At 62.3% G+C, this 15,072-nt stretch overlaps 1 protein-coding gene across 1 annotated transcript in view; it reads left to right on the top strand.

Annotated features, from left to right (window-relative positions):
- Positions 1-15,072, top strand: part of LOC100283047 (uncharacterized) — a 79,286-nt gene that overhangs the window by 37,598 nt on the left and 26,616 nt on the right. The window lies entirely within an intron of this gene.

The following is a 15,072-nucleotide window of genomic DNA, read 5'->3' as shown; positions in this document are numbered from 1 at the left end:
GGACGTCCGTGCCCCGTTCGTTGGGGGTCGGCTAGGGGCCCAGAGGCACGCCCAAAAGTACCTGCGGGTGATCTGCCGGACCCGGTCCCCTGGCGACGGGGTCCGAGGGCTCGATGCCTCCCTCCGATGGGATTCCGTTACAAGATCGCTCCCGCTGGTCTCGGAAATGTCCTAGGGTACCTCGGGAGCGCAGCCCGAGCCTCGGTTATGTATCGAACGTACCCCTGGTCATCCCTCGCTCGGCGTCTGAGGCGACTGTGAACCCTTCGGGGGCCAGCCTTCGAACCTCTGATCAGTAATGGGCGCGGAGCCCGAGTAGCCTGAGGCGGCCATGGAGCCCTTCGGGGGGCCGGCCTTCGAACCCCTGACCAGTAGTGGGTGTCGGGCCCACGCGATCTGAGGCGATTGTTGAACCCTTCGGAGGGCCAGCCTTCGAACCTCTGATCAGTAGGGGGGGGCTCGGAGCCCGGTTCCTTCACAGGGAAGGATCCTTTTCGGGGTATCCCCCTTTCCCGGTCCCTGTTGCAAGAGATAGAGAAAGAGGAAAAAGGGAAAAGGATACGAAATCGAACGACGTGGCGTACCTTTTTTGGCGCGGTTATTACGACGAAGGCGAAGCGTCATCCGCTTCTCCTGCCAGAAGCGCCGCCTGTCCCGCCGCGGAGTTAATGCGACGGGGCGAGTGGTTGGCGGGGCGGCCGTTGCGCGTGCGCGAGCCGTTCGAGGAACGGATCACGGGCGCACCGCCTTCACGCCGTGGGAGGAGGCTCTCTTGCTGTCCCTGGATGGGACGTGAGCCTGGCTGACGACGTGACTGCTGCTCCCGTCCGCCTGCCACCGTCATTACTGCCGGCCCACTTTCGGCCGCATTGACCGTCGCGCCAGGCTGGCGCCGCTGGGTCGTGCGCTGGGTCGCCTCGAGTCGCGGCATAGGCTCCGCAACCGAAGAGGCGCGACGGTGGCACAAGTGGTGGCGCGGTTGCTTGCATGCAGCAACTGGCGCGCTGGTTGCGTGACGCGTGGGCCTGGGCCTCCAAGCTGGCGTGTCAGAAGTCGGAGAAGCGCGTCCACCTGGCGCGGTTGCATGCCGCCTGCATGGCTGCCCGCCCCTCCCGCCCGTTGGTCTGGGCAAAAGTGGGGGGTCGCTTGTAACCGCTGGGCGGTTGTGCGCACCACGCGCGGTGGTTTGGCCTCTTCTGCTCGGAGCCGGTCTGCATGACATGCGGGACCCAGCCCCCGAGTCGCAGGGGTGGGCCTTGGAGCGTGTTGGAGAAGACTCAGCCCGCGGCGTTTGGGGGCGCACGTAGGGAGAGTTGCCTTTAAAAGGAGGGCGACCCCTTTCGGAAGGCAACCATGTCTTCTTCCTCCCTCATGCGTCGTGTCTTTCCATCTTCCAAGCCCCCGGATGGGGGGTACCCACCGTCTTTCCGCCTCCTCGTTGGAGGAACGCAACTCCGTGGGAGTTGGTACCTTTCAGCCATCGTTCGGCTTCAAGGATTTTCATCAGCCGGCCCGGCTGCACCCCCACGCCGGCGGTCACCCAGGATGATGACCACCAGTTCCTGGGTGGGGAAGAGCAAGCCGGGCTGCGATCTTGGTCCCACCCTCAGCTTCAAGGATGTTCATCATCCTTGCTGGGGTGGGGGCCAGGCTGAGCCGGCGCTCAACCTCCCGTGCGGGTCTGCGGGTCACCTTTTCCCGCAGCGTTCGGGGGAGGAGGCGCTCACTGGCCCTGCGGGCGGCGCGGACTTAGACAACGTGGGGCTGATCGACGGCAGGCGTCGTCACCTCCAGCGTGTCGGAGTCGTCGGCTGGGCTCCCGGCGGCCCCTCCTGCCGGAGGGCGGCTGCCGCGCCGTGTGCACGGGAGGACCACCCACGATGCCGCGCGCTGCTAGGGCGGCGTTCGTGTTCTGGGGTGGCCCTGCTTTTGCACTGGGATGGCGCCCTCGCGCAGAGGCCGGTGCCCCACTCGTCTGGGAGGATTTGAGTGGGGATCTGCCGGGGGGGGGGCTGGTGGCCCCCGCCATCAGCGCCGAGGCGGAGGCGGCTCGAGAAGTCCCCGTCGCCGACGGGATCACCGCCACCATCCGCGCCCCGGGCCTCCGGTTCTTCGTACTTGTCCTCGCCCCTCGAGCGTCGGCGTGGGCGAGGGCAAGATTGCAGCAGCGCCCACCCAGAGGCCTGCACTGCTGCGGCTCGGCGATCCGGAGCGGGGGTTGTTGTCGTCGTAGTTGGAACGGGCGGCGGCGAGCCGCTCGTCAGTCTTCTGTTGCTCCGCAGGCCTTCCCCCATGGAGTGGGGTTGTTCGTACCTGCGGAGGGGGAACCGGAGTTCCATTTGTAACGGCACTTCGAATGCCAGGGTTTTTGTTCATTGTGGCTGTCGAGGCCTGAACATTTATGTAATTTCGGCACGGAGCCGTGTTTTTTCCTCATTTTCGAGCACTAAGTCTCGCCTGTTGATTATCTGTACCGCTTCACCAAGCATGAGTCGCCCCGTGTCAAGGTGACGAGTGAGGTATCCGTATCCCGGAGGCGTAGGAATCCCTCGGCTCGATCGGCCTTGTTGTCTGAGGCTCCTCTAGCTTAGTTAAAGAGACCCCTCAGCCGCTCTTCGACGAGCCGAGGCCAGGGGTAGCGATATCAGTACGAACAGAGGCGGAGTTGGCTCGAAAATGGGAACCTGGTTGGCCGGAGCCTAGCCGGGTTGTCCGTCAGCGGATCCGACGCCGGAGTCGATCAGCCGAGGCCTCGGGTCGGGCTAGCGCCCTTGGAAGATGGTTGGCCGAGGCCCCGGGGGTAGCCGGCCGAGCCGCCTGCTTGGGCCGGATTCCCGGAGAAGTCCCTGCGCCGCCGTCCGAGGCTGGATCGGACCTTGCTGAAGACGTCGTCGATGCCGAAGGTGCTACGGCCCCCTTCAGCGTGAAGACCCGAGCCTGCAGGATCAGATCGTCTTGTAGCGTGTGCCTTCTGCGGCCGCTGAGGCCAGAAAACACACCCTCGCTGCGCTTGCAAAGCTGCGTCTCTTTTCCCCTTATTCCGAGCATCTGGACTTTCCGTCGGTAACAGGGATGTTTGTGCGGGCGAGAGTTGCTTCTCGCGGAAGGTGATGAGTGAGGTATCCGTATCCCGGAGGCGTAGGAGTCCCTCGGCTCGGTCGGCCTTGCCGCTTACATGTACCTTCACCCGTCCATGAGGCCCTGTCTCCGACTTAGTCGAGAAAGCTTGAAGGACCACTTTGGCAGAAGAGCTTCCGAACGTGAAGACTTGTCCGGTCCACGGAGTCGCTTTATCCGAACGCGAGTTACTTATCGCAGAAGGTGATGAGTGAGGTATCCGTATCCCGGAGGCGTAGGAGTCCCTCGGCTCGGTCAGCCTTGGCTGCTTACGTGTACTCTGTCGTTTCCAGGATCCGCTTTTCGAAGTAGTCAAAAAGCACGAAAGAAATTCTGCTAAAAAGAGATCTTTTTTCGAGGGAAAAATTCGACGCAGAGGGGGTCTCCCCCCTTTTAGCCCCCGAGGGAGGGTCGGGCTCTGCCGAGGCGAGGCCGACCCTTCCTTGATGACTAAACTTTGCGTGGGTGCGAGGTATACGAACAACTTGAAAACATCTTAAGGGTAGAAGCGACGTAGCTGTTTGATGTTCCAGGCGTTGCCGTAGATCTCGCCTTGATTGTTGGCCAGCTTGTATGTTCCGGGCTTCAGGACTTTGGCGATGACGAATGGCCCCTCCCAGGGGGGCGTGAGCTTGTGCCTCCCTCGGGCGTCCTGCCGCAGCCGAAGCACCAGATCGCCCACCTGGAGGTCTCGGGACCGGACCCCTCGGGCGTGGTAGCGTCGCAGGGACTGCTGGTACCGCGCCGAGTGTAGTAAGGCCTTGTCCCGAGCCTCCTCCAGCTGGTCCAGCGATTCTTCTCGGCTAGCTTGGTTGCTTTGATCGTTGTAGGCCCTCGTCCTCGGGGAGCCGTATTCCAGGTCAGTGGGCAAGATGGCCTCGGCCCCGTAGACCAGGAAGAACGGCGTGAAACCCGTGGCCCGGCTTGGCGTTGTCCTCAGGCTCCAGATCACCGAGGGCAGTTCCTTCATCCATCGCTTGCCGAACTTGTCGAGGTCGTTGTAAATCCGAGGCTTGAGCCCTTGTAGAATCATGCCATTGGCACGCTCCACTTGCCCATTCGACATGGGATGAGCCACGGCGGCCCAGTCCACCCGGATGTGGTGATCTTCGCAAAAATCCAAGAATTTTTTGCCGGTGAACTGGGTACCGTTGTCGGTGATGATGGAGTTTGGGACCCCGAAGCGATGGATGATGTTGGTGAAGAACGCCACCGCCTGCTCGGACCTGATGCTGTTCAGGGGTCGGACCTCGATCCACTTGGAGAATTTGTCGATGGCGACCAGCAGGTGCGTGTAGCCCCCGGGCGCCTTCTGCAAGGGACCGACGAGGTCCAGACCCCATACAGCAAAGGGCCAGGTGATGGGTATCGTCTGCAGAGCCTGAGCGGGCAGGCGGGTCTGCTTCGCATAGAATTGGCACCCTTCGCAGGTGCGGACAATTCTAATGGCGTCAGCCACCGCCGTTGGCCAGTAGAAGCCTTGCCGGAAAGCATTCCCGACAAGGGCTCGGGGTGCTGCATGATAGCCGCAAGCCCCCGAGTGTATTTCTTGCAGGAGTTCCTGACCTTCGGCGATGGAGATGCATCGCTGGAGGACGCCCGAGGGGCTGCGGTGGTAGAGTTCCTCCTCGTCGCCCAGCAAAACGAACGACTTGGCGCGTCGCGCTACCCGTCGAGCCTCGGCTTGGTCGAGGGGTAGCTCTCCTCAGCGGAGATATTGCAGGTACGGGGCCTGCCAATCTCGATCAGGCGTGGCCCCGCTCTGCCCTTCCTCGACGTCCAGTGCCTCGCCCTCGGGGGCCGAGGGTACCTCGGGCTGTGCCGAGGGTGCCTCGGGCTCGGGAGCGTCGTCGATCTTGACAGAGGGTTGATGCAGATCCCGGGAGGAGACGTCCGGGGGAACCGTCGTTCGCCCCGAGGCTATTTTAGCCAGCTCGTCCGCAGTTTCGTTGTAGCGTCGAGCGATGTGGTTGAGCTCGAGCCCGAAGAACTTGTCTTCCAAGCGCCGAACCTCATCGCAGTAGGCCTCCATCTTCGGGTCGCGGCAGTGGGAGTTCTTCATGACTTGGTCGATGACGAGCTGTGAGTCACCGCGGGCATCGAGGCGTCTGACCCCTAGCTCGATGGCGATCCGCAACCCGTTGACCAGAGCCTCGTACTCGGCCACATTGTTGGACGCCGGGAAATAGAGGCGGAGCACGTAGCGTAGGTGCTTCCCAAGGGGCGAGATGAAGAGCAGGCCCGCGCCGGCTCCCGTCTTCATCAGCGACCCGTCGAAAAACATGGTCCAGAGCTCCGGTTGGATCGGAGCCGTCGGCAGCTGGGTGTCGACCCATTCGGCCACGAAGTCCGCCAACACCTGGGACTTGATGGCCTTCCGAGGGGCGAACGAGATTGTTTCGCCCATGATTTCCACCGCCCACTTCGCGATCCTGCCCGAAGCCTCTCGGCACTGGATGATCTCCCCCAGGGGGAAGGATGACACCACAGTTACCGGATGAGACTCGAAGTAGTGTCGTAACTTCCGCCTTGTCAGGATCACATCATACAACAACTTCTGAACTTGCGGGGAGCGGATCTTGGTCTCGGACAGTACTTCGCTGACGAAGTAGACCGACCTCTGAACGGGCAACGCATGCCCTTCTTCTTGCCTCTCGACTACAATCGCGGCGCTAACCACCTGAGTGGTAGCGGCGACGTAGACCAAGAGGGCTTCTCCATCAGCTGGGGGCACCAAGACAGGCGCCTTTGTAAGGAGCGCCTTCAGGTTCCCGAGGGCTTCCTCGGCCTCAGGGGTCCAAGCGAAACACTCGGCCTTCCTTAAGAGGCGGTACAGAGGCAGACCTCTTTCGCCGAGGCGTGAGATGAAGCGGCTCAGGGCCGCAAGACATCCCATGACCCTCTGTACGCCTTTTAAGTCCTTGATGGGTCCCATGCTGGTGATGACTGCGATCTTCTCCGGGTTGGCTTCGATGCCTCGCTCGGAGACGATGAACCCCAGGAGCATGCCTCGGGGCACCCCGAAGACACACTTCTCGGGATTGAGCTTGACTCGTTTCGCCTTGAGACATCGGAATGTCACTTCAAGGTCGGAGAGGAGGTCGGAAGCCTTCCTTGTCTTGACTACGATGTCATCGACGTAGGCCTCGACTGTGCGACCGATGTGTTCGCCGAACACATGGTTCATGCACCGCTGGTACGTCGCGCCCGCATTCCTCAAACCGAACGACATGGTGACATAGCAGTACATGCTGAACGGCGTGATGAAAGAAGTCGCAAGCTGGTCGGACTCTCTCATCCGGATTTGGTGATACCCTGAGTAGGCATCAAGGAAGGACAGGGTTTCGCACCCAGCAGTGGAATCCACGATTTGATCGATGCGAGGTAGAGGGTAGGGAACCTTCGGACATGCTTTGTTGAGACCAGTGTAGTCTACACACATCCGCCATTTACCCCCTTTCTTCCTCACAAGCACAGGGTTGACAAGCCATTCGGGATGGAATACCTCTTTGATGAACCCTGCTGCCATTAGCTTGCGGATCTCCTCGCCTATCGCTCTGCGCTTCTCCTCGTCGAATCGGCGCAGAGGCTGCCTGACGGGTCGGGCTCCGGCCCGAATATCCAGCGAGTGCTCGGCGACATCCCTCGGTATGCCGGGCATGTCCGAGGGACTCCACGCAAAGACGTCGGCGTTTGCGCGGAGAAAGTCGACGAGCACTGCTTCCTATTTGGGGTCGAGCCCGGAACCGATCCGGATCTGCTTGGAGGTGTCGCCACGGGGGTCGAGAGGGACAGCCTTAACCGTCTCCGCTGGCTCGAAGTTGCCGGCATGACGCTTCACATCTGGCACCTCTTTGGAGAGGTTCTCCAGGTCGGCGATGAGGGCCTCGGACTCGGCGAGGGCCTCGGCGTACTCCACGCACTCCACGTCGCATTCGAATGCGTGTTTGTACGTGGGACCGACGGTGATGACCCCGTTGGGGCCCGGCATCTTGAGCTTCAGGTAGGTGTAGTTGGGGACGGCCATGAACTTCTCGTAGCATGGCCTTCCCAGTACCGCGTGGTAGGTTCCTCGAAACCCGACCACCTCGAACGTCAAGGTCTCCCTTCGGAAGTTGGAGGGCGTTCCGAAGCAGACGGGGAGGTCGAGTCGTCCGAGGGGCTGGACGCGCTTCCCAGGGATGATCCCGTGGAAGGGCGCAACGCCTGCTCGGACGGAGGACAGATCGACGCGCAGGAGCTTGAGGGTCTCGGCGTAGATGATGTTGAGGCAGCTGCCCCCATCCATCAGGACCTTGGTGAGCCTGACGTCGCCGATGACGGGGTCGACGACGAGCGGGTATTTCCCTGGGCTCGGCACGTGGTCGGGGTGGTCAGCCTGGTCGAAGGTGATGGGCTTGTCGGACCAGTCTAGGTAGACTGGCGCCGCCACCTTCACCGAGCAGACCTCCCGGCGCTCTTGCTTGCGATGCCGAGCCGAGGCATTCGCCGCATGCCCACCGTAGATCATGAAGCAGTCGCGGACCTCGGGGTACTCTCCTGCTTGGTGATCTTCTTTCTTGTCGTCGTCGTGGGCCCTGCCACCCTCCGCGGGTGACCCGGCCCTGTGGAAGTGGCGCCGAAGCATGACGCACTCCTCGAGAGTGCTTGACGGGCCCCTGATGGTAGGGGCACGGCTCCTTGAGCATCTTGTCGAAGAGGTTTGCACCTCCAGGGGGCTTCCGAGGGTTCTTGTACTCGGCGGCGGCGACAAGGTCCGCGTCAGCGGCGTCGCGTTTCGATTGCGACTTCTTCTTGCCCTTCTTCTTGGCGCCGCGCGGAGTAGACGCCTCGGGAGCCTCTTCCGATGGGCGGCCCTGGGCTGCTTGTCCTTTCGGAAGATAGCCTCAACCGCCTCCTGGCCAGAGGCGAACTTGGTGGCGATGTCCATCAGCTCGCTCGCCCTGGTGGGGGTCTTGCGACCCAACTTACTCACCAGGTCGCGGCAGGTGGTGCCGGCAAGGAACGCGCCGATGACATCCGAGTCGGTGACGTTGGACAGCTCGGTGCGCTGCTTCGAGAATCGCCGGATGTAGTCCCGGAGCGGCTCTCCCGGCTGTTGCCGGCAGCTCCGAAGGTCCCAGGAATTCCCGGGGCGCACGTATGTGCCCTAGAAATTGCCGGCGAAGGCTTGGACCAAGTCGTCCCAGTTGGAGATCTGCCCCGGAGGCAGGTGCTCCAACCAGGCGCGAGCAGTGTCGGAGAGGAACAGGGGGAGGTTACGGATGATGAGGTTGTCGTCGTCCGTTCCACCCAGTTGGCAGGCCAGGCGGTAGTCCGCGAGCCACAGTTCCGGTCTCGTTTCCCCCGAGTACTTCGTGATAGTAGTCGGGGGTCGGAACCGGGTCGGGAACGGCGCCCGTCGGATGGCCCGACTGAAGGCCTGCGGACCGGGTGGTTCGGGCGAGGGACTCCGATCCTCCCCGCTGTCGTAGCGCCCCCCACGCCTGGGGTGGTAGCCTCGGCGCACCCTTTCGTCGAAGTGGGCCCGACGGTCACGTCGATGGTGCTCGTTGCCGAGGTGGCCCGGGGCCGCAGGCGCGGTGTTGCACGTGCGTCCGGTGTAGACCGAGGCTTCCCGCATGAATCGGGAAGTCGCGGCATGAGGTTCCGAGGGGTATCCCTGCCTTCGGGAGGCAGTGCTCTCGGCTCGTCGGGCCGCAGCGCCTTCCAGGAGATTCTTGAGCTCTCCCTGGATCCGCCGACCCTCGGTAGTTGATGGCTCCGGCATCGCGCGGAGGAGCATCGCTGCGGCTGTCAGGTTCTGACCAACCCCGCTGGATGCGGGCGGCGGCCTGACCCTGACATCGTTGGCGACGCGGTGCTGGAGACCTTGGGGTAGGTGACGTATTTCTCCGGCCGGGGGTTGGCCCGCCCATACCTGCCCGACGTCCCGTCGGATCGGCTCAAGCGCTCCTGTTCCCTCGTCGAGCCTGGCCTGCGCCCCGCGGACTTGCTCGAGCTGTGGGTCGTGACCCCCCGCCGGAACGGGGACCACAGCTAGCTCCCGCGGGATGTCGGCGCGAGGCACCGGCCTAGGAAGATCACCGTCCACCGGCATGCCGAGATGGTTGCCTTCGGAGGGATCCCCTAGCTCGATGTGGAAACATTCGCGGCTTGGGCCGCAGCCCTCGTCGTCAAGGCTGCGGCTACCGTCGGAACAGTCGGAGAGGCAGTAGTCACATGCGGTCATGAAGTCCCGCATGGCACTGGGGTTGCCAAGTCCAGAGAAATCCCAACAGATGCTGGGATCGTCATCTTCCTCGGACCCAGAGGGCCCGTAGGTCGAGACGTCCGTCAACCGGTCCCAAGGCGACCGCATATGAAACCCCAGTGGGGTTGCACTCGCCTCAATGAGAGCGCCCGCCAAAGCAAGGTTGCTAGGCGGGTTGAGGCCGAGTCGAAATGACGTAAGATGGGGATTAGTCAGTACCTTTTGGTTGACGCGGAGCGACGTAGTCACATCGGGGACTGGTTGCGCCGTCATCTCAGATACAAGGGCGACGTCCTGCAAGCTCTTCGCGAGCGCGATGGCGTCGTCTTCTCGCTCGGGATCGGCATGTCGCGGGGGGACGGCGCTTGCCTTCGTCTCGAACGCGAGGTCGACGCCCGGCGTGCCTTCCGTCGGGGCGTCGGGGGCGTCGATTCGCTCGACGGCCGACGAAGCGCGGCCTCCTGCTTGGCCTTGTTTGCCCCGCCTCCTCCTCCGTTGGCGGGGGAGAGGACGGAGCGAGCTCGAATGTTGTTCTTCCACCATGCGGGGAAGATGTCGTCGATTCCGCCGCCGGCGGGCGGGTTGTCGGCCGCCATTGTCGTTGTCGCACGGCGGTGGAAGGAGTATCATGTTGTAAGTAGAGGGACTCTAACTCTCATCAGAGGATGACACTATGAGTTGGGGCAATTTTCTGTTTATTTCTTCAAACACTACACAATGCCATACCCGTCTAAGGGTCGGGATACATATTTATAGCCCAAGGGGCTGCAGCATATGCTTCCTAGAGTTGCGAATATGCTGTCCTACAAACTGCACTAACCACTAGGTGCTGTTGTACTCTAGTCAAAAAGGAAAAACTGCAAACTGCAGCAAGCTGCTGTCCTCCAAAAGCTGAAACTGAAAAGGAGATGCCTGCAGGCTGTCCTCGCAGTCAAAAGACTGCTGCTGTGCTGCCTGCCGCAGTCCTTGCTGTCTGCCGCAGTCCTTGCAGTCAAAAGCTGCTGCGTTGCTGCTGTCCTGCAGAGATGCTGTGCGGACTGCGGACTCAAAAGCTGCTGTGTTGCTGCTGTCCTGCAGCAGAGATGCTGTGCGGACTGCGGACTGTCCTCCACACATGACTTATTCCATCATTCTCCCCCTAAGTCTTGTGTGTCGCCTTGTGGGAAAGTTGAGCCATTCCGGACCTGGAGCAAAGCTCAACAAACTTAATCTTCCCAAGGGGCTTGGTGAGCAGGTCTGCAAGCTGATCCTTGGTGTTGATGTAGCGCGCCTTGATGCTCCCTTCTGCCAAGCAGTCTCGGATGAAGTGGTATCTCAGCCGGATGTGCTTGCTCCGTTCATGGAACACGGGGTTCTTGGCCAATGCCAGAGCGGACTGGCTGTCCACCCTGAGTTCCACCGCTCCAGTGTCTCTCCCGAGGAGATCACCGAGCAGTCGAGCCAGCCAGAGCGCCTGAGTCGAAGCAGTGGACGCCGCTATGTACTCGGCCTCGCAGCTGGACATGGCCACCACCTGCTGCTTGACCGACTGCCAGCTAATGAGGCACTTGCCGAGGAAGAAGAGGATCCCGCTTGTGCTCTTGCTAGTGTCGATGTCGCCGGCGTGGTCGCTGTCGCTGTACCCGACAAGGTGTGCCTCCCCAGGGCACCTCGGGTAGTAGAGACCGTGGTCGAGAGTCCCCGCAACATAGCGGATGATCCTCTTCACAGCCTGCTCATGCTCCGTCGTCGGTCGCTGCAAGAACCGACTAACGTAGCCGACGGAGTATGCCAAGTCAGGTCGTGTGTGGACGAGGTAGCGAAGGCTCCCCACAAGACGCCGGTACTGAGTAGCATCCACCTCCTCCGTCGTGCTGTCGCGACTCAGCTTCAGCCTCTCCTCCATCGGAGTGAGAGCTGGGTTGCAGTCGGTGAGCCCAGCCAGCTCAACAATGCGCCTGGCATAGGCGGTCTGGCGAAGTGTGATCCCGGAGTCTCCCTGGTGCACCTCAATCCCCAGGTAGAAGGAGAGATGCCCCAGGTCACTCATTTGGAAGGTGGCCTTCATCTCTTCCTTGAACGCTGCCACCTCTGCATCCTTGGCGCCGGTGATCACCAAGTCGTCGACGTAGACACCCACCAGCAGGGCATTATCTCCATTGCCCCGCCGATAGATGGCCGCCTCGTGCGGGCTTGGCATGAAGCCCATCCTCTTGAGCGTGGAATCCAGCTTGGCATTCCACGCCCTTGGTGCCTGTCGCAAGCCGTAGAGAGCCTTGCGCAGGCGCAACACCTTGCCCTCCTTGCCAGGGATCGCAAAACCTGGCGGCTGGTGTACATAGACCTCCTCCTTTAAGTCGCCGTTAAGAAACGCCGACTTGACATCCATGTGATGAACATGCCAGCCCTCCAGGGCTGCCAGCGCAAGGAGGAGTCGCACGGATTCCATCCGTGCTACAGGGGCGAAGGCATCGTCGAAGTCGATCCCCTCCTGCTGCAAGAAACCGCGTGCCACCAAGCGAGCCTTATGCTTGACGATGGCGCCGGCTTCATCCCTCTTCAGTTTGAACACCCACTTAAGGGTGATCGCGCGATGACCATGAGGGAGATCAGCGAGCTCCCAAGTGCGGTTCGTCTCAACCGCGTCCATCTCCGACTGCATCGCGACACGCCAAGCCGCATGTTGCTCGGCCTCCGCGAAAGACCGAGGCTCACCATCGTCGCATGCAAGATGCAACTCTCCTGCCAGAATGCGAGATGCAGGGCCTGGCACCGACGGGTCGATGAGAAGGCCCTCCACCCTTCGATACCGCAACGGCTCGCCGTCGTAGCACGCGTCGACGCGCTCCTCGTCGCGGGACAGAGGGGTCACGAGCTCCACTGGGTCGTGCTCGACACGAGCTGGTGTCGGAGAGGACGTTCCCGGAGAGGGTACCGTCGGTGCTGGAGTACGTGGTGGCGAAGAGCTCGCTGTAGCCGGAGTCGTGGCTGGAGTGCGTGGTGGTGAAGAGCTCGTTGTAGCAGGAGCTGGAGAGTGTGGCGCTGGAGTCGGTGGAGACTTGGGGGCTGGGGTAGACCTGCTCGGAGAAGAGTTGCCTACTCCCCCAGCTCCCTCAAAGTGGACGTACTCGATGGTGAAGTCGTACGTCGGAGTCGTGCCGTCGTCCACCGCCTTGTCCCACGCCCATCCTCGCCCTTCGTCAAGCACTACGTCGCGCGCCGTGCGCACACGCTGTGTTCTTGGGTCAAGGATGCGGTAGGCCTTCGAGCCCTCCGCGTAGCCAATGAACACCCCCGGGGTGCTCCTATCGTCGAGCTTGCTGATGTGGCCAAGCTCCTTGGTGAACGCGAGGCAGCCGAAGACCCGTAGATGAGAGACCGCCGGCTTGCGCCCATGCCAAGCCTCGTACGGTGTCATCCCGTTGAGAGCCTTGGTGGGCGAGCGGTTGAGGATGTAAACCGCTGTCACCACCGCCTCTCCCCAGAAGACAGCTGGCATTCCTCTCTGCTTGAGGAGAGCCCGAGCCATCCCCACAACCGTCTGGTTGCGTCGCTCGACGACGCCGTTCTGCTGCGGGCTGTACGGCGCGGAGTAGTGGCGCTGAACGCCCTCATCCGCGCAGTACGACGCGAACTCAGCCGCCGTGAATTCGCCACCGTTGTCGGTGCGCAGCACGCGCAGCTTGCGGCCGCACTCCGCCTCCGCAGCGACCTGCACACGCCTGATGGCGTTCGCAGCCTCTCCCTTGCTGCCAAGGATCATCACCCACATGTAGCGGGAGAGATCGTCGACGAGCAGCAAGAAGTAGCGTCGTCCTCCTGGTGTGGCTGGTGTCACCGGGCCACACAAGTCCCCATGCACGAGCTCGAGCCTCTCCTTGGCTCGGAAGCTCGACTGTTGGGGAAAGGGGAGCCGTCTCTGCTTTGTCAACACGCAGACATCGCAGAATTGCTCCACATGGTCAAGGCACGGCAGGCCTCGTACCATCTCCTTGGCACTGAGCCGCTTCAGGGCCTCGAAGTTAAGGTGCCCGAAGCGCTCGTGCCACTGCCATGCCCCGTCGTCTCGACGAGCAGCAAGACAGCAAGGTTGTGCCACCTTCACATTGAGGATGTAAAGCCGATTTGCACTCCTGCGTACCTTGGCAAGAAGGCGACGAGAGGGATCCCAGATCCTCATGACTCCGTGCTCAACCTCCACGCGCGAACCGTTCTCATCCAGCTGTCCCAAGCTGATGATAGAGTTCCTCAACGCGGGGATGTAGTAGACTCCGGTGAGCAGCCTGTGCTCACCAGACGCGGCGGTGAAGACGACTGAGCCGGCGCCCTTGATCTCTACGCCGGAGGCGTCCCCAAACTTGACGGAGCCTCGGACGCTAGAGTCAAGCTCGGTGAAGAACTCCCGTCGGCCGGTCATGTGATGAGTGGCGCCGGTGTCGAGGCACCATCCTTCGATCATGTCCTTGTTGGAGCCATCGCCGAGGAAAGCGCGTGCTTTCGACTCATCAAGGTGGAGGAGTGCCGCTGCGGCCGGTGCCGCTGGAGATGGCTCGATGCTTGCATGTGCCAGGAGCAGGGCCTCCTCCTCCGCCTCCGCCTGTGCGACGTTGGCCTGGCCACGTCGTGGCTGCCGACAATCCCTGGCCCAGTGGCCAAGCTTGCCGCAGTTGTGGCAGCCGTCGTCTCGTGCCGGCTTCTTGTTGCCGACGGCGCCGCCTTGGGCACCTCCACGAGCACCACCCTCAGCATGTCCTCGCGCCCCGGCCTGGGCGCCTCCACGCGGCTTGCGCGGCTTGCCGCGTTTGCGGCCTCGTGTCGAGGAGTACTCCCCCTTCTTCTTGTCACCCTGGCAGGCCTCCCACTGTTCCCGAGTGAGATGTAGCTTCCCGCCGATAGTGATAGGCCCAGAGAGAGCCTGTGGTTCGTCGCCGTCGACCACCTTGAGGCGACCAATCGCCTCTTCGATCGTCATCGTGGAGAGGTCTAGCAGAGACTCGATCGAGCGAGCAATCTGCCTGTACTTCTCGGGGATGCAACGGAAGAGCTTCTCAACAGCTCTCTCCTCATCGTAGGTGTCGTCGCCGAACTGCACCATCTTCTGCAACAGAGTGTTGAGGCGGAGAGCAAAGTCATCAACATCCTCACCTGGCTTGAAGGCCAGGTTCTCCCACTCCTTGCGAAGTGCCTGCAGTGTGGTCTTGCGGGCACGATCGCTGCCGATGCGGGTCGCAGCGATGGCGTCCCAGGCCTCCTTGGCAGTCCGCTTCTGGGAAAGCGAAAACTGCATCTCGGGCGGGACTGCAGCAATGAGAGCATCCAGCGCCCGCCGATCCTCGTGGTAGTCGACGTCGTCGTAACGAACTGCTTCCCACATGTGGCGAACCTGGAGCCGTACCCTCATCACCGCGGCCCACTCGACGTAGTTGGTCTTGGTGAGGGTAGGCCACCCACCGCCGGGACCGATGTCCCTGACAATGGCCTGGGCCATGCGGCGACCATGGTACCGATCCGGGGAGGGAGAACCGCGCCGCCTGTAGAGGCCGCGATCTCCGTCGACTCGGTCGCCGCCGCCGGGAGCACCGCCGGCGCGTCTACGCCCGTCTGGGCTACCGCCGCGTGCGCCCCTGCCTGGAGCGCCGTCAGCGTGTCGGCGCCTATCCGGGCTGCCGCCACGCGCGCCCCCATGGGGATGCGCGGCTGCCCACTGTGCCGCCTGCTCTCGC

Source organism: Zea mays, chromosome 10, assembly GCF_902167145.1.
Source record: "Zea mays cultivar B73 chromosome 10, Zm-B73-REFERENCE-NAM-5.0, whole genome shotgun sequence".
In the NCBI taxonomy this organism is placed as follows: Eukaryota; Viridiplantae; Streptophyta; class Magnoliopsida; order Poales; family Poaceae; genus Zea; species Zea mays.
This window is presented reverse-complemented; position numbering and strand designations above follow the sequence as displayed.